The following is an 18,599-nucleotide window of genomic DNA, read 5'->3' on the forward strand; positions in this document are numbered from 1 at the left end:
AATACAGTAGTAGTTCATAGAGTGGCTGATAAGAATTAATATTTTATATAGAGCAGTGGTTCTCAACCTTTCTAATGCTGTGACCCCGCAATACAGTTCCTCATGTTGGGGTGACCCCAACCCATGTACAAGAATATAACGACTATAATACTGCCCCCTATGTACAAGAATATAACTACTATATGTACAAGAATATAACTACTATAATACTGCCCCCTATGTACAAGAATATAACTACTATAATACTGCCCCCTATATACAAGAATATAACTACTATAATACTGCACCCTATGTACAAGAATATAACTACTATAATACTGCCCCCTATGTACAGGAATATAACTACTATAATACTGCCCCCTATGTACAAGAATATAACTACTATAATACTGCCCCCTATATACAAGAATATAACTGATAAATGATTTAGTCTTTGATTTTTTTGTAAATATTTTTTTATACCGCACTCTAACTTTATTCAGTTATTGTTTTTTATATCCAAATAAACAGTTGTGATAGTAATTTCACAGAAATGTAGGGAAATACAGTAGTAGTTCATAGAGTGGCTGATAAGAATTAATATTTTATATAGAGCAGTGGTTCTCAACCTTTCTAATGCTGTGACCCCGCAATACAGTTCCTCATGTTGGGGTGACCCCAACCCATGTACAAGAATATAACGACTATAATACTGCCCCCTATGTACAAGAATATAACTACTATAATACTGCCCCCATGTACAGGAATATAACTACTATAATGCTGCCCCCTATGTACAAGAATATAACTACTATAATACTGCCCCCTATATACAAGAATATAACTACTATAATACTGCACCCTATGTACAAGAATATAACTACTATAATACTGCCCCCTATGTACAGGAATATAACTACTATAATACTGCCCCCTATGTACAAGAATATAACTACTATAATACTGCCCCCTATATACAAGAATATAACTACTATAATACTGCGCCCTATGTTTAAGAATATAACTACTATAATACTGCCCCCTATGTACAAGAATATAACTACTATAATACAGCCCCCTATGTACAAGAATATAACGACTATAATACTGCCCCCTATGTACAAGAATATAACTACTATAATACTGCCCCCATGTACAGGAATATAACTACTATAATACTGCCCCCTATGTACAAGAATATAACTACTATAATACTGCCCCCTATATACAAGAATATAACTACTATAATACTGCACCCTATGTACAAGAATATAACTACTATAATACTGCCCCCTATGTACAGGAATATAACTACTATAATACTGCCCCCTATGTACAAGAATATAACTACTATAATACTGCCCCCTATATACAAGAATATAACTGATAAATGATTATATGTACAAGAATAGAGCTACTATAATACTGCCCCCTATGTACAGGAATATTACTACTATAATACTGCCCCCTATGTACAAGAATAGAACTCCTATAATACTGCCCCCTATGTACAAGAATAGAACTACTATAATACTACCCCCCTATGTACTAGAACATAACTACTATAATACTGCCCCCTAGTTCTAGTTCCCCCTCCCTCCTGCCCCCAGTTCTAGCCCTCCCCTGCAGCCCCCAGTTCTAGCCCTCCCCTGCAGCCCCCAGTTCTAGCCCTTCCCTGCAGCCCCCAGTTCTGGTCCCCCCTTGCTGCCCCCAGTTCTGGTCCCCCCCCTGCTGCCCCCAGTTCTGCCCCCCCCCCTGCTGCCCCCAGTTCTGGTCCCCCCATGCTGCCCCCAGTTCTTGTCCCCCAATGCTTCCCCCAGTACTGGTCCCCCCTTGCTGCCCCCAGTTCTGGTCCCCCCTTTGCTGCCCCCAGGTCTGGTCCCCCCTGCTGGCCCCAGTTTTCATTCCCCCTCCGGCCCCCAGTCTTGGTTCCTCCATTTGTTGCCCCAGTTCTAGTTCCCCCCTTCCTGCCCCCCTGCTGCTTCAAGTTCTGGTTTCTCCTCACTGTGATCAGAGCAGTTCTGTTCCGCGGGAGTCTGTATAGAGGAGAAGCCAGAGGGCCATGTGATGATGACATCACCACAGGTCCTCAAGCTTCCCCTGTACACAGCAGCCACAGGTCCTCAAGCAGTGAGTGCTTATTACACACGTTCTATCCCGTTTTTGCCGCGAATCGCGACAAAAACTTAATAGAATCGCGACCCCTGTGTTTTGGTCGTTCGACCCCCACCGGGGTCGCAACCCACAGGTTGAGAACCACTGATATAGAGTCATTACAGACAAAGTTGACTTTTTCAATTGTTTATTTATGTTGATGATTACAGCTTACAGCCAGGGAAAACCCAACAATCATTGGCCCACATTTTTTAAGCCCCTGCACCAGTTTCTTGTCTGACTTTGCACGTTCTTTTTAGTGAAAACTGCTTGCACATGTATTAAAAAAGTGTCCGCAACACATTTGTGGCGCACGAGACACTTTTTAGCGATGCTGCGCTATACCCGACGCAACACAAAATTCTGCACTGAAAGAGTCTTTCTGGTGTACAGTTGAACCATGCAACACATTTATCATTCAATGTCCGATAGAATAGTGTTGCACGCCCTATGTTAACCCCTTAATGACCGCCCTATCGGGTTTTTACGGCGGTCATTAAGGGTACTTCTTCTGATGCGACGCCTTTCTACGGCGGCGCATCAGAAGAAGTTTTCGGGACACCGGGTTATTATCGTGCCGGTGTCGGGCTGTGACCGCGGCGTGCAAGTGTGTCCCCCGTGGATCGGACCCCCCCGGTGTGCTTACCGGGGGATCCGATCCCTCCTGCCGCTGCCCCGGGTTCCGACGAGTGACCCGGGGCTGTCGGCTCCTCTTCTCACCGGGTCCTGCCTTCCTGGCAGGACCCGGCTGTAAGTAACTGAGCATGCGCAGCATGCTCAGTTACTTTCACTATACACTGCAATACAAGTGTATTGCAGTGTAAAGGCTTGAATAAGCGATCGGATGATCGCTTATTCAAGCCAAGAAGTAGAAAATGTAAAAAAGTAAAAAAAAAATAATTAAATCTTTTTATAATATAATTAAATAAATAAATAAAATAAAAGTCCCATAATCTCCCCAGTAACACATAAAATGCAAATAAAGTATATAAAACACAAAACACGTACATATTTGGTATCACCGCGTCCGTATTAATCTGTACAATAAATCTAAATCAATATTGAACCCGCTCGGTGAACTAGGTAAAAAAAAAAACTCGAAAAACTTCCCATAATATACAATTTTTCATCAAACACATCACAAAAAATGTTCTAAAAAGTGATCAAAAAAAGTTACGGTACCTAATATGATACGACTGAAAAGAACAACTGTTTTCGCAAAAAATAAGCCCTCAACCAGATCTGACAACAGAAAAATACAGAAGTTATGGCCCTGAAAAGTTGTCAATAGTAAAAACAATGCGATTTTCTCCAATATTGGTTTTGCTCAGGAAAATTGAGCAAAATAAGAAAAACTATATAAATGAGGTATCACCGCGTCCGTATTAATCTGTACAATATATCTAAATCAATATTGAACCCGCTCGGTGAACTACCTAAAAAAAAAACTCGAAAAACTTCCCATAATATACAATTTTTCATCAAACACCATCACAAAAAATGTTCTAAAAAGTGATCAAAAAAAGTTACGGTACCTAATATGATACGACTGAAAAGAACAACTGTTTTCGCAAAAAATAAGCCCTCAACCAGATCTGACAACAGAAAAATACAGAAGTTATGGCCCTGAAAAGTTGTCAATAGTAAAAACAATGCGATTTTCTCCAATATTGGTTTTGCTCAGGAAAATTGAGCAAAATAAGAAAAACTATATAAATGAGGTATCACCGCAATCGTAGTGAACCAGAGAATAAAGATAAAATATTATTTTTACGTTACGGTGAGCGGGGGGGGGGGGGGGGGGAAATGCTCACAATCCAAAATAAAAATTGCTGATTTTGTTTGTGTCCCCCTTGAAATAGTTAATAAAATCTCATGAATAAGCTTTAGACTCCCAAAATAAATTATTTATACATTGTATCTCATCCCATAAAAAATAAGCCCTCATATGATCGCATTACCAAAAAAAATAAAAATTTATAGGTCGTACAATGTGACAATACAAATCTGCAGTGAATGGCGCCTCCATTCATTCTATGCTCGGCCGTGCGCCCGTACAGCAGTTTACCACCACATATGTGGTATCAGTACACTCGGGAGGAATTGGGCATCAAGCGTTGCAGTGCGTTTCATCATTTAATTTATTCTGAAAATGTCAGTTTTGGCCTAAATGAATGTATTTCCAAAAAAATTCCATAGTTTCTAAATCGCAGGTCCATATTTTTTAACCCATGTGAAACACTTAAAGGGTTAATAGACTTAATAGAAGTTGTTTTACATACGTTGAGGGGTGAAGTTTCTATAGTGGGGTAATTTATGAGGTTTTACTATTATTTAGGCCTCTCAAAGTCACTTGGAAGCCGAGTTGTCCCTCAAAATGTGAGTTATGGCAATTTTCATGAAAATAAGAAAAATCGCACCTAAAGTTCTGCACCTCATAACATCCTAGAAAAATGACCGGAAGCATAAAATATCATCCCAACATAAAGCAGATATTCTGTAAATGTTAATTATCAAACTTTTTGGGTAGTTTTACTTCCTGTCTGGAAACCAGAACATTTCAAACTCGGAAAATGAAGAATTTTTACAAACTTTTGCCAAATTTTCACTTTTTTTCAGAACGAAACACAAAACTTATCACTTAAATTTTATAACTAACATGAAGTACAATGTGTCACGAGAAAACATTCTCAAAATCACCAGGATATGTTAAAGCGTTCCGAAGTTATAACCAATTATCGTGAGACATGTCAGATTTGAAAAATCGAGTCTGGTCATTGAGCTGAAAACTAGTGTCGGTGATAAGGGGTTAAAGGTTTCCCCAAAAAAGTTGGTGCACTCTGTTGGAGCAGTGCAGGGGGTGCCAGGTTCATGGAAATGTGCACCCCATTTTTTTATGAGGATTGTGCACTGTTTTTGATAAATATGAACCACTATCTCAGAAAATTAGAATATTATATAGGAACATATATACATTTTTGAATACAGAGATATTGGCCAAATGTTGGTCAGGGCTCCTTTTGCATGAATGACTGCATCAATGCAGTGTGGCATAGAGGTGATTATCTGATGGCACTGAAGAGGTGTTATGACCAGGTTGCTTTGGGAGTTTATCCCCATTGTTGGGTCTGGTGTCTCTCATCTTCCTCTTGTGAAAACCCCTTAAATTCTCTACTGGGTTATGGTCAGGCGAGTTTGCTGGCTAGTCATGCACACTGGTTATTAAACCAGGCATTGGAACTTTTAGCAGTGTGGACAGGTGCCAAGTCCTGCTGGAAAATGAAAATTCCATCTCCGAAAAGTCAGCAGAGGCATGAAGTGCTCTAAAATATCTTAGCAGATGGATGCACTGACCTTGTTCTTGATAAAACACACTGGAACACCAGCAGATGACATGGCTTTCCAAACCATCACTGATTGTGAAAAACGTCACACTAGACCTCAAGCATGCGGCTTACGACTCTTCCTCCAGACTCTGGGACCTTGATATCCAAATGAAATACAAATTTACTTTTCTCTGAAAACAACACCTTCGACCACTGAGCAACAGTCCGGTTCTTTTTTCCCTTGGTCTAGGTAAAATGCTTCTAGCGTTGTCTATTGGTCAGGAGTGGCTTGACATATGGAATGTGACACTTGTATCCCATGTCCTAGATATGTCTGTGTTTGGCAGCTCTTGAAGCACTGACTCCAGCATAAGTCCACTCGTTGTGAAACTCCCCTAAATTTTTCAGTTTCCTTTTCTTAATCATATTAAGGCTACATTCACACGATGTATGCCCGCCGTACCGTAGTACAGCGGGCATACAGCGGCGCTGCGGAGAGGAGCAGGGGATGAACGCTGCTCACCCCCACCCCTCTCCATAGGGAGATACAGCGCACGGCGCCGTATCACGCGTAAAGATAGGACATGTCCTCTCTTTTCCCAGGCTACAGTGCGGTACGGTGCCGTATTTAACAGAGGTTTGCACTGGGATTGTGTCGCACGCGATTGGATTGTGGCGCGGCTGTGCAGGCTTCCATGCGACAGAAATCCGGGGGTGGCCGTCGGACGATCCGACTGATTCGGACTGACCACAGATTTAACTTTCAATTTGTGCGGCAAGACAATGCACTTACATGCACCAGGAAGGAGAAGGTGAATTCCAGCGGACCTGAGCGGGGAAGCAACATATTTACGATATCGGGCGCACAATCTTAGTGAATTGCGGCAGAGTGCATTATCGTCAGACAATGCACATTCTCTGGACTCCTCGGACCGGGTAAGTAAATGTGCCCCAATGACTTTTGGGTTTTCCTTGAATGTAAGCCATAATCATCAACAGTTTCACTTTTTGAATTTAATTACTGAAAAAAAAATTATATTGCTGATATTCAAATTTATTAACTTACTTGGGCGTATATATATCTTTTTGGGCTACAGTACAGGGAAACATTATTTTTTTATTCTTTGCTTGCAAAGTTGTACTTCTTCAAGGGCTATAATTAATATTTGTATGTTTTTTTCAAAAGGGGCACTCTGAATTCTACTAATCCTTACCTGGGAAAGGTGCTTTTTGATACAACTTAGTATCTAAGCAGGTGAAATAAGGCTAGAGATTTTGTAAAAAGTAGCCACTTATTGTGGCATGCCACTTAAAGGGAAGCTGTCACCAGATTTTCACTAATAAACTTAATGACCGGTTCCAAAGGAACTATGCTAACTTCCTGGATGACTCAATCTGTGACGAAAGAGTCAAAGTCCCTTAACTCCCTAAATAAAGTCCATAATCACAGTAAAACAAAAATGCAAAGTCCACAAGAGAAGAAAAAAATGAAGAAGTGGCTTGTCAGTCCTCTTCTTCTAAGTCCACCCTTCTGTCAAGGGAGGCGTAGTCTCTGAGCTGGCTCACGACTAGCCGGTAACAATCCTGGATGGACAAAGTTTCTCTGTTCATGGTGAGGCACCTCCTGATGTACCAAAGACGTCTTTGAAGCAGTTCATAAGACGCCAGGCATCCTGCATGGCCCCCACCGTGTGGGTGCCTTGAAACAAACCATAAAGTGCAGCATGGCAAGTCATGGTATTCCTAGGTACAGAAAGAAGCAGTTTGTGATCCAGGGCTTTCAACAGGACCCGAGCAAAGGGGCATTCCCAGGAACAAGTGCAATGATGTCTCCTCAACAATGGGACATCGGGGGCAACACTGGGTTTTGCTCAGGTTGCAGGCTGCCATAAATGACCGAGTGGGGAGGCCCCCTTGGATGGCCACCCATGACAGATCCTTGTGCCAGTTGTTAAGCCTTTCACATGACATGTTGGACCACACGGTGTCCATGGTGCTGTTGGTCAGCCCTGGAACACACTCCACAATATCCTTGGCTCTGATGAGTTTGTGGATAGTTTTGTTCTTCCACAAATCCGGCTTCAGTCCCTCCAGATGTTGATCCCTCACAAATTTCACTGACCCGGCATAGTACCAGGGAGGATCCCAGTTTTAAGGGAAGGAGCTGTTCCACTTGCCCCAAACAAGCCCCCGCCAAGAAGGAAAAAGAGGGACGTGGACTTTCCAGCAGAGTCCCTTGGTGTACGCAGAGTTCTTCGGACCATGTCACACACAAAAGAAATCCAAAGCAAAGTGGGGGTGTCGGGGATGCGCTTACCCCCCTTGCGAGGCTCCTTCTACATGACTGACCTTTTGACTCTGTACGTTTTTGAACCCCAAACAAACTTGAACACAGTCCTGGTAATGGCATTGCTGACTTCGGCCGTGGGCGGCCATGCCTGTGCCGTGTAGTGTAGCACAGGCAGCACCTCATTACGCAGGACCAGTGCTTTCCCTGTGAGGGTAGGCTGTAAGGGGTTAGTCTTCCAGCCGTTCACCAACACCGTGCTGCAAATATCAGAATACCTCAGGTTAACATAGGTACAAAACATTTTCCCCAGACCAAGCTTACGTAGTACTTTACCCATGAATTCATGCGAGACTCGGTCGAAGGCCTTCTCCTGATAAAGGCTGACCAGGGCTGTGCGGATGCGGCAGCTTCTGATGTAATGCACCGTGTCTCTCATGAGGGCTAGACTGTCTGCAATACTGTGGCCTGGGATGCCGCAGGTCTGGTCTGGGTGGATGATTTTCCCTATGATGACCTTCAGACTGTTTGCTAGGACCTTTGCCAGGATCTTGTGATCCACGTTGAAGAGCGAGATGGGACGCCAATTCTTCAGATCACACCTCTCTCCCTTCCGCTACAGAATCGTGATCATTCCTTGCCTCAGTGACAGCGGCATCCTGCCCTCCACCACCATCTCCTTAAAGAGCTCTAGCAAGTCCGGCCAGATGAGGTCCCTCAGCGCTACATAGAGCTCTGCTGGGAGACCATCACTGCCCGGAGTCCATTGCCGTGGCACCTCCAGGATCAAGGGGGTTAGTGATACCTGCTAGGAACCTCTCGGACTTACTCCTACATACTGTGTGACTCCGCCCACTCAGCATTTCCCTCATTCCTCCCTCCCTTCAGCAGAGCAGAGGATGTTGTCAGCCAAAGGGAGTGAATGAGGGAGATTCACACAGTGACTCACATGAATAATACACACCCCTTTTGATTTGCTGCTCCTTCTGGCAGGGTGCTTTCAAAGGCTTACAAAGTTAGTTTTCTGTGGATAGGAAGTACTACATTATTTTTTTTTTTTATCTAAAAACACTATGGGAAATAGTTACCATAGTGCTATGGGTATTAGGTTTATTAATAACAGATTCCTTTTGTTAGGCAGAGCAGGAGCTGTGCTGGTTTATGTGAGATCCAAACAGACTAAGTAAAGTCACTAAACAGTGACTAATGAAAAAGCCAGCAGAGGACACATGTCACATACATATGCACCACCTCATGCAGTGATTGTCAGGGGTAATCGCAGTGTGACATGGCAGCAAGGAAATTAGGAGGTAAGTGGTAACACAAATTGTTTAACAGATGCTGCTATCTGTTAAAAGAAAAATAATGAAAATGAACTGAGGAATACCAATGTGACTGGTAAAGTAATAGTATATAAGTATAATGTATCAAAGGATTGCCCGAATGATAGCGTCTTCCCTTAACTAAATGGCTCAAAAGATTTATGACATATGTACCGAAAAAAAAATTTGTATACAAATTTGGCAATAAAAGATTAGTTGAGTTTAATGTGCCATGAAGTGCATTTTATAAAAATAAAAATCATTGTTCAGTATCAAACATATGATGTTATGTCATAATGAGGGGGAATAAGTTAATTAAATAGAATATCAAAACAAATGCTTTATAAGGCATTAAATACGATGAATATGTTAGACCAAAAGTGAGGTGAAGGAAAGTAAGGGAAATGGCATTGTGAAAGTGAGGGTGTGAAGATTTGGAGGTGTGAGTAGTGGGGGAGGAAGGAGGATATGTCATAAATCTACAGTACATATAATAAACTTACGGTACATATAATAAAATAACAGTACATATAAAATTCCCCACAGATCATGAGAACAGGGGGTCTGGTGGGGTCCAATGTACCCCAGTTGGTACATTGCCCCATTCATCCATCAGCTCCTTGGACATGCGCGTCCTTCTGCTTCGCTCATCTCGGGGAGTGACGAGAGGTCCGAAATCAACTAGAAAACAAAATAAATACACACACAATGATCAGTCAATAAAAATTCAAGAGAAAATACCAAGAACATCAAGGTGGACCCTACACAATGTTGGCCTTAAGAGGAGAGTAGAGAAACCGAGGGTTTAATTTAGTGTGATTCAGAGTGATCAAGGTCCAAATTAATTTGGTGTCACATTGCGCTAATCTTTACTGAACAAGTCCACCCCTGATGCCATTATCTGATTGATACACCAGACCATTAGTCCACGGGTATCACAGTTGTGTGTTTCCTTAAAGTGTTGCACTATTGGTTTCCCATCCGTACAGAAATATTATATAAATATCTGGCACTGTTGATGTCAGGCATATTTTCCATGGATGTCAATCCAAATACACATTTCCCACAAGGTTTTTATCCCAATCCCGCAAATTCTTAGAGTGTCAAGCACTTATGCTATGATGGGAAGCCGCTTATCTTCGAATAGTAGAGTTAGATAACAAGATTACCCACTGTTTGGATAAAATTGTTCTCAGCTCTGACCACTAAACATGATATTCAGTAATGAACCTTACCTGAGAGTTAGATGTTTCCTTAATTTTTTGTTGTAGAAGGTGATTACACGGTGTATGATGGCCACGTTGTTAAGCATGTTTTATTGATCAATTGCTCTATCCCCAATCTTGGAATCGTTTACACATCTCCTTAGATTATATTTCAAATGGTATTACCATAGAACATATCCTCCTAATGCAGAGGAATTGTCCAATGGGTACGGACTGTACTGTTTGAGTATTATGCATGGAGAAGATAGTTTACAGATGCCTCCTTTCTAAACACATTTGTTTCTAGAGCCCCCTTAATTCTTTAATCAATCATACATCCAGAAAGATTACAGTTTCCCTGTGAAAAGAGTATGTAAGTTTAATGTTGCATTTATTCTAGATCAGACATTTAACCCCTTAGCGCTCCTTGATATACTATTACAGCATGGAGCTACATCACTTAGTGCTCCATGCAGTGTGTCATGGAGCTGATGGAGCTGGAGCTGAACCAGCATTGGAAAACACAGAAAGATTCAGCCGTAATCTACCATTGACATCCGATCACGGGTGTTAACTCTTTAAATGCCATGGTCAACGCGACCAGGTCATTTCAATGCCTGCAGAGATATTAGGCGCGTCACAGACAGGATCTTACATACAATGGGGCACATTTATTAAGGTCCTTGCACCAGTTTTTCTGGTGAACTTTGCACGTTCTTTTATGTGCAAACTGCTTGCAAATGTATTTAAGATGTCACCGCAGCACATATGTGTCAGACCCGACCCTTTTGTGTCACGGCTGCACTATTCTTCACTTGTCCCATGTACTGCATAGAAGGGAGTTTAATGCCAGAGGGGCTTCCTACAGACCTAGAACTTCATAGAGAGGTCAGACAGGTAAATTTGAATATAGACTTAAGGCTTTTATTAGAGAAAGACATGTATCTAATAAAAATAGACCTGAAAGACGCAATCCATACAATATCAATTGCTCCAAAATACAGGAGATTACTCCAATTTCATTTGAGGGGCGAACTATACCATTGGACCGTCATGGTGTTTGGCTTCTCTAATGCTTTATACACGTCCACTCGGGTGATAAGACCAATTATAACAGTTAAGGTCTCAGAGCGTTTTATGCCTTGTATATCTGGATGATATACTGCTTTTTATTTACATCCGGTCTGGTTGACAGTTCAGAGGAATATAAAATTAGAACTGATAGCAAAGAAGGGTTTCCATTTAAACGTACAGAAATCCATTCTCGATCCAACCAGGTCTCTCATTTTCTTGTGTTTTTGCATCATAGTAAGTATGTTTTACATAAGCGTGTCCAAAGAGAAATAAATAGAGGTTCAAGGGCTAGTGCACAAGTTTTGAGAAAGACTGGTAATCACATTGACACAGATGGCTTTATTAAAAGAGCATAAATCACATTACATACATTTGCACAGTATTTACTGTGAGCATTAACAGCACACAGAAGTATAATCCTCAACAATGGCATGGAAATACTACAATGACACACTGCTCGGTCAATGAACCTAACTAAACACGCATGGCATTTTAATTATGTCGACGACCTAGTGTAAATTTGGGAAAGGGTGTGGGATGAAAGGGGAGAGGGTGGGGAGGTCACTGGCACCAAAGCTTTATTGAAATACAGACACAGAAGGGGGAGAAATAGGGAGGGGAACCTGCCAAAAGTCCACTTCCTGGTTTGCTCGATTCGCATAATATATGCAAAACCCACAATCCTCTACAAAAGTCCTAGTGCAAACTGGATGTTTCCTGGTGGGAGCCGGATGGCGCTGCTGCTGGGGTTCTCCCCGAGAAAGGTGTTGAGCTTCGGGGGGGGGGGCGGCGAGCCAGCTCACAGCAGGGGGTCCATCAAGTCGGGCATAGCCTTACCTGCTATCGCTGCTTCCTTTAAGTAAAGACATAGGGGCAGATTTACTTACCCGGTCCGTTCGCGCTGGATTCGGGTCCGGCCGGGATTCATCAAGGCAGTTCCTCCGACGTCCACCAGGTGGTGCTGCACTGAAGTTCACGATCTTATCCTGGATGAAGGTGAGTGCAAGCTCCGCGACACAATTTCCTTTTTTAAATGTGGCGGTTTTTCCGAATCCGTCGGGTTTTCGTTCTTCCACAGTCTTCTGTTTCCACAGATCAGGTTTGAGTCCATCCAGTTGGTAAACCCTAGTACCAAGGCGTGTCCCAGATGTAAGGGAATGAGCTGTCCCACTTGTCCAAGCCGAAGCCCCTCCAGAGGGGCAGGAGGAAAAAGAGAGGCATGGACATTCCCGCAGATCTGTTGGAGTTCCTCAGGGTCCTGGGCACATAGTCGCTGACGAGGGCCTGCGATGGCCACACCTACAGGAGTACGGGCAGCACCCCGTTATGCAGGACGAGAGTTTTCCCCTCCAAGGAGAGCTGTCTATGGCCCTACAAGGCGGCTCTGGTGTTGACTTTGGACAAGCTTTCTTGCCAGGTCTTTAGGGCTGCGCCCTCCTTCCCAAAACTAAATCCCCAGAACCTTCATGAAGTCCCGTTAGATGGTGAAGGGGGCAGAAGAAGCAAGCTGACAGTGGCCTCCGACTTCTTGCAGTTGACGTTTGCCCCTGGAGCCTGTCCAAATTCCTTGCAGGTCTGGACGAGCGCCATCACCAAACACCAGTTGGCGCAGAGGACGGTTACGTTGTCAATGTACAGCGAGCACTTGACCTTGGAGTAATCCAATCCCTCTGATCCCTCTGATCTCTTCGTTCTTGAACAGAATAATTTTTTTTTTTTTTTTTTTTTAAGTATTATTTTATTTTCTTAAATTCATTTTCAATATATGAGCGCAGAAGAACATAAAGGTCGTATACATCTTTACAGGAGTTACTTCCAATTTTGATCGGCAACACATAGCTTACATATACATCCTTCATCTGTTCTCATAACATTATTCCTTCTAATCCTGTACCCTCCCCTCACCCCCCCCCCCCCGGTGGTTGACATTTACTTTTACTTATCAAAATATATATAACTGGAACAAATCAACGCATTTTGGCGTCTATGCACAGTCCTATACTCATTTTAAAATATAAAGTTATCTAGTGGTTCTTCTTCTATTCATGGTATAGTGTTGTCTAATAGCTCTTCTTTTACTCATGGTGAGGGGATTCTTGTAAGCCATACTTTCCTTAGTTTTTCCATTTCCTGATTCACTTCTTTTCTATCTAATTGTTCTGCGTATAGCAAGGTGTCCATTCTGCTTTCCCAGTTTTGCACGTTTGGGGGGTTTTTATTTTTCTTGAACAGAATAATAGTCAGTCGCTATTGACTTTCAGTTTGATTGTTGTTTCAAATGTTACTGTTATTAATTTGCAAAAAAAGAGGATATCAGATAAATTACATGTATAACTGATTAATCACTTATTAATACCTTACATTTATAAATACATATCACTCATCAATACGTACCTACGGTACTTGAATCTTAAATATTATGTGAACTTTTATTCTTGGATTTGATCTTTGGGTCGTTCAATTCTAATATAGAAACTATAGATATAAGTTGCTGTATTCCTTTGAAGATATGTCTATACTCCCCATAAACATTATATGGTGGAGATTTCTCAGAATTGTCCAGATTTGAAACCTTGTGTGACATTCATGCTTGTCTAAGGTGACAGATATTAAACACTGCCAGTGAGATGTGTTTTAGGGGTTGGGAGTAAGAACTGGAAGATGGCTTGGGAGATAAGATGCTAGCAGGGTAGGAAAAAGTTAAAAGCTCCATGATTAATGAACAATGGCATGAATCGTAAAGGGTGAGCCCTTTACACACCATGTGGTCCTGCCCCCCTCTCCAAGGTTTGTTTGGGGGAAGTACAGGGTATTACTAAAGACTTATGTTGTAGACATAGAATTGTTGAGGCAATATTATTCCATAACATTTTTGTCAATGTGGTGTATGAAGGAGGCAAAGAAGCTGGTGCGTCCCTGTACTCAACTCATACCAGCCATTCTAAAGGTGTTTTGTTGAACGCTCTGTGGGGTGGGAGGTGATCCAGCCTAGAAAAGACCCAAACATTTAATTCATTTTTATTCATTCAAAAGTAGCCAGATGACCGTAGAACCAACTCACAATCAATTGTATAAACAATACATAAATAGCGCATGTGCACTGGTCACATACCGGCTTCCGAGCAGTTCACTTAGTGGTCCGATGATCACAACTGGCGTAGATCCTCTTTGCGGTCCGCCTCACCTTCAGTGATGCGACCCGGGATCGGACCAATAGGAACCTGGCATGATGAGGGTGCGTCCATTCACAATGCAGGTATAGGCGGGGCCTTAGGTTTAAAAGGGCGGAAGTGCTCTCCGTCTGGCACAATCACAATGGCAGCCTGCAGTACATTAGTCTCCTGATCCACCACTAGGACCGGAGACCCGCAGTCTTTCTTTGGGGTTATTTTCCGACAGCAATCCCGTCTTCTCTCTGCGTGCCACTGAGTGCTCTTTTCCGTCCAGTTTGTTAATACAGTGGCGGAAGAAACCACTTTTTGCACTTTAATCCCTCTGAAGAGTTAATACGAAACACATCAGGGACATTGGCGTTTTTAGGGGGCATGCTTCAGTCCAACAGGGACAGCCGTGGACTGCCCTTGTAAGGGCGGGAGTCAAAGGGGACTATATAGGGACAGTATACATTACCCCCAGCCCGTGGGTGCATTTATCTCTGAATTACGGTAAGAGTATTTTTTCTTAATTACCCTTACCTGGATGCAGCAACTATGTTTTATGTGGAGCACTTCTGCATTGAGGTAATTGTGTTACTTTAATTGACACTGTACAAGTGACACACCTATGTGATTTTATGGTCTTTTGAATTAAAAGTTACATTTTAATATTAATACTCAATACCTTCTTGTGCTATTGTTCATTTTTATTCATGGACAAATTGACTGTCACCCCTATGTTCTCCTGGGCGTTTACATTCCTACTGTGAAGAGATTTGTGGCTGATTCTGAGCACAGACAGGTTTGTGCAGATAAAGGTAGAATAAGGAAAGTTTCTGCCATGCAAGTTCATCTTAACACTACACTTAAAGCCCCATATATAGCAGACCCCTCTGACTCCAATAAAATAGTTTAGCTTGCTGCGGGTAGACATTGTTTCTACATTGTTTCTTTGAGAAAGAATGTTGTAGGTCATTCTTTGCCCAGCAACACTATTTTGAAACAGGGATTCAATCTAGTAGTTTGCTAGCCCATCTAATCCAACACAACACAGTTTCCCTTACAGTGCTGCAGCTCACGTTTTCTTTTGGGTCTCCCCTAACCAGTAATTTTGACACACTGGTTTTGAGCATTTTAGCATTCCCTCTATTTTTCCCTGTCTGCATTCACACAACTACATACCTATGCTATCTCTTTCCGTACCCTTAGGAACGACAAGATTTATTAGACTAATTACCTTGGAAGATCTTCAAAGAGCTGTTTTAACATTTGGAAGGGGAAGGGGAAGGTGTCAGGGGAAGGTGTCAGGCCTGACGGATTTCCTTTAGTGGTGTGGGCTATAATATCAAGAGACTGAATCTGTTACCTCCTCTTCTTAGAACAGTCCAGGCCTCCCTGACTTCTTCAATAAGACCATTGTGGCAATTTTAAAACCAGATAAGATCATATGGACTTATGTTCTTGGACCCCTCTACAAATTCCTCTTCGCCCCCCATTACCCACAATCTCACTGTAACTTTCTTGTTTAAATATCTTGGGATTATAACAACCAGACTCAAACATATCTATTGAGCTCAGTGTCACTCTTCTGATGGGAAGGATCTACCTGGTTAGAATGGTGACTATTCCTAAATCCTTCTATATTCTCCAACATGTATTCCACCCTCTATCTAAATCCTTCTTTAGCGAAGCTGCAGTGCCTGAAGGCTCTGAGTGGTATGGCCATTCCTGACTTATTCCTCTGTTACCTAGTAGGACAGTTTAAATATGTGTCACCCTGGCATTCTCCATCTCTCCTACCCTATCCAGTCTTCATTTGGCAACCTTTCTGAATCTTCCCGTCACGGGTGCTCCAGTGTCCCTCCCTGTTGGCCCACTCGCGGCGCCTGCGCTACTTTCCTGTGCCCGTTCTGGCTTTAGTGTCCCCGTGCCTAGGGCGCATGTCCGCCAACTCACGAAGATTTAAAGGCCCAGCGCAATGCTGATTGGTGCTTGCTCTTCCCAGAATGCTTTATTACCCAGCCTCTCCCTCCTCAGCCTGCCGAATCTTTGAACCTCACAGCCTTAGAAAAAGCTTGTTGGATGCCTCGTGCTATTGTTCTGTATTCCCATTGTGACTTTGATACTGTTCCGCCTGCCCTGGCCTATTGCCATGTCCCCGACTCTGACCCCATGCTGCCCTTCCTGACCTCTTGCCTGTTCCGACTATGATTCTGCTCAACGTCTGTGTACCTCGCCTTGGCTCCCACTGTGGACAAAGTCACACCTGTGGAACGACCTGGTGGTACCGTGCCGCAGGAAGTGAAATCCGCTTTACAGCAGGCTCTGGTGAAAACCGGGTGCCACTTAGATTTCGGTCCCCAGGTGTCGGCTTACGTCATCGTCCATGGTGGTCCAGTGGGTCCCCTACCCCTGATCCTGACACTTCCTGTCTCTGTGGTCAGTCCTCGAACAAACTCTCATTAGCAACCGACTTCTCCTACCTATACACAGGATGGCCAGGAAGGCATGGAAGGAGTCTGATTTTATATGTCCCTTTTCAGACTTCCCACAAGAGACACCTCTTTGACACAACAATACCCTTCCCCAATTGATCTCTAATCAGGATGGCTCCTTATGATCAGGTCTAAGAATCCAAACTTTAGTGTTTAGATTTATGTCAGACCACTATCAAGACGATACTTCTACAAATACCTACAACTACACCATGCATTCAATTGCTGATGCAACCTCCCCAAATCTTATCTTATCCACTTATTTGTGTGCTCAGGTCTCAGGGATCGGGTGTTATTATCTCTCCAATTTACTCCTATCTCTTAGATACAGGTCTGCAGGAGATGGACTTTTGTAAATCCCATATTCCTGATTTAGATGAGGAATTAATGACACAACTCTTGGAGTTGCTCCAGTTTGTGTCTCCACCAGTGAATAATAAATGAAACTAATTATATATTGTACATTAAAGTTATTTATACCCTCCCACCCTACCGACTCCATAAAGTGGCAGAATTGCCACACCGCATTTCCTACAATGTCATCATGTAACTGCAGACTTCTGGGCATGTCCCACTATTGTATCCTTCTGATCTGCAGTTACCTCGCTACAATCTGTGATCCCAGGTAGGGCCTCCCTTGTTTACTGTTGATTTGTCATTTTAGCATTCCCATTGTCAATTAATTTTTTTGAGGGAAACGCCTTTCCTTGCTAGAAAAGCAATAGTGATGGACAAATGTCTGCCCTGAAATTTTTTTTTTTACAAAATCTGGGACGACTGGTGCAACTCTCCCCTAACCTAATTCTCGCCTGCCAATGTTAGTTCTATACCATCTACTTAAAGTTACGAGAACCAGTGTCCATCCTATTCCAATGTGTGGTTTGTACTGTATTCTTCCCCCGACACCCCAGTTGTCCATATTAGACTAGTCACCTTTAATTTCGCTCTGACATATTTAAGCCTGTGCAGTGTTTGTACCCATTGGGGTAGATTTATCAAGCTGCCTAAGAGTTAGAATGTGCTCAGTTGCCAATGGCAACCAGTTACAGCTCCTCTTTAAAATATTCATGAGCAATGTTAAAATGAAAGCTGAGGTGTGATTGGTTGCCATGGGCAACTAAGAACATTCTTGCTCTTAGGCAGCTTGATAAATCTCCCCCATTGTTCTTTCACTGTATCATCCAATTTGACATGATTTCCTCCTTTTTGCAGGACTGATTAATGTTTTTTTTCTGATACATTGTATATTGTGCCATTGTAAGATTGTTTACTGTCACCTATGTATACAGTGTTTTATTTAATTTTTTAAATAAATGAGTTTTAAAAAGAAGCTGGTGCATGTGGCAGTATTAGTGGGGAAAAATGAATTTTGAGACATCGGATGATGGATACTCTAAAAAAATTACTTTTATATGATGGGTAGACAGAGACTGACACAGAGAAAAAGAAACTAAAACATTTTTTACAAAATGGAAGGAATTTATTAGATGCTGTTGCTCATTTTCAGATATACAAAGGCTTGCTTATGAGTGCTTCATCTCATGCTGCAATACTCAAGTATTTGTGGGATGACTGGGTAGGATTAAGATTGAGGAGGGACAA

At 42.4% G+C, this 18,599-nt stretch overlaps 1 protein-coding gene across 2 annotated transcripts in view; it reads left to right on the plus strand.

Annotated features, from left to right (window-relative positions):
* The window catches only part of KCNN1 (potassium calcium-activated channel subfamily N member 1), a 119,924-nt gene that overhangs the window by 37,476 nt on the left and 63,849 nt on the right, over positions 1-18,599 (plus strand). The gene's annotated exons all lie outside the window — the stretch shown is intronic.

The sequence above is a fragment of the Engystomops pustulosus genome, chromosome 1 (genome assembly GCF_040894005.1).
Source record: "Engystomops pustulosus chromosome 1, aEngPut4.maternal, whole genome shotgun sequence".
In the NCBI taxonomy this organism is placed as follows: Eukaryota; Metazoa; Chordata; class Amphibia; order Anura; family Leptodactylidae; genus Engystomops; species Engystomops pustulosus.